The sequence below is a fragment of the Colias philodice genome, chromosome 13 (genome assembly GCF_061535455.1).
Source record: "Colias philodice isolate Cphi_HAF_F1 chromosome 13, ilColPhil1 Martin Lab GWU primary, whole genome shotgun sequence".
NCBI classification, from domain to species: Eukaryota; Metazoa; Arthropoda; class Insecta; order Lepidoptera; family Pieridae; genus Colias; species Colias philodice.
The window spans coordinates 3,510,061-3,511,818 of NC_143098.1; positions in this window are offsets into that span (position 1 = coordinate 3,510,061).

Genomic DNA, 1,758 nt, shown 5'->3' on the forward strand with positions numbered 1-1,758 from the left:
GACGCCATTTTGTATACTCTCGCACAAAAGCCAGCTCTTCCGCCTTGCCTAACTTCCATTCAATATTTCCATCGTTTCTGTAGCACTCAATTTTTTAACCGTACTGTGGAAATGCACTTACTTAACTAAAGATGTAATAGTAACAACTGGAGTTGTTAAAAAAGGTGCTATAAAATTGAATTACTAGGACTAGTGAGTTGCTGGTTGCTTGATAAAATTTTCTACTCACTGCTACCTATTTACCTAATAATAAGATAGACCTGTTTTAGTTAAGGAGCTTTAACATTTATTTCACTAATGAACTTTCTTTATGAGCAATTAAGTTATCTGATTGCATTTCGACCAAGATTTAATGGATAAAAAAATACCCTAAACATTAACATGTTATGAAACTCGTAAAAAATAATGATCTCATAATCATTATACTATCACAAGTTTTAAGTAACAACCAGCACGGATTCCATTTTGTTAATGAGTGTACATGACTGCGACGTAAACGTTGCGCATCTGCCACGCGTCCGAAACGAATTCGCTGCGCAACCGCGGCGTGTTCGTTGCGCGCCCGCAACGTATTCGTTGCGCACCCGCTCCGCTTTGAAACCGCTCGCAATCCGCTAGTGTGATATGTCACTAAAGGAATGAAAATTAAATTCTATTTAAAAAACCAATTGCCTCTTATTTGATTTATCCAGAGATCCCTCGAGGATAACGCAGCTGTATACATCCCGCGTGAAGACTTATTTATCGTTGTTCAAAACATACAGAATGGTAATTCCCACACTTTATACGCCTATTTAAGAATGCTTAAGGTGTGTAAATAAAATAGACGCCGCTAATGGCCTCGTAACGTACATTTATTTATAAGGGTGTTCGTATGTCTAATAAGTTTCGATGTTCGTAACATTTGTATGTAATTACCCATTCAGCGTTTATTTCCTCGCATATTTTTGCTTCGGTGAAGGATATGGGGTTTTGTTATGGATGTGTTGTTGTTGGAAATAATAAATATTGGAGAGTATTGCTTTGAAATACATTCTTAAATAATATTTATGGAATTTATTTGTTTGTTAAAGTGTCCTGAACTATTTTTATATTAGAAGTGGAAAAAATTCTGATAGGTATACAAGTTAGGGATGCTGTAGAATTAAGAGATGACTTATTTTTAACACTATGTACAACAATATTAATTAATTGTACTTAATACTTATACATTTCATGGACGATCAAAATAAACGAAAGAAACCAAGCTTTCACGCATTACGCATCACACACTCTCAAGATATTTAACTGCTAAAAATATCGCAAAAAAAGCTGTAATATTAACGTTTAAAATACCCTTAAGAAAAATTAAAATTACAAATTATAATCTATCAACTGAAACTAACCCTCTAAACTGAACTAAAGCTACAACAATGAAACGAATTCGACATAATTTTATTTCCTCGAAACACTATCATGTCTTTATTATAGAATCCACTTGAAATCTGCCTCAGAAAACAAACAATTCTTTGCAACGGAAAAATAATAGTGCTTTTGTTCATACTCCAATTTTTATGTAAGTTATTGATAGGACTTTTAGCATTGCTCTTTTTTACGACCCTACAATTGTTTGTCATGTTTCCATGGGGAAAATTTATGGCGATGCACAATGGACCAGTTCGTATATTGGAAGCCATTTCTACGTAAATAAGAGAATTTATTCCGTCGAAATGAATGAAACGAGATGAGCTATTGTCTCAGTTATTTAGGGGATATTAC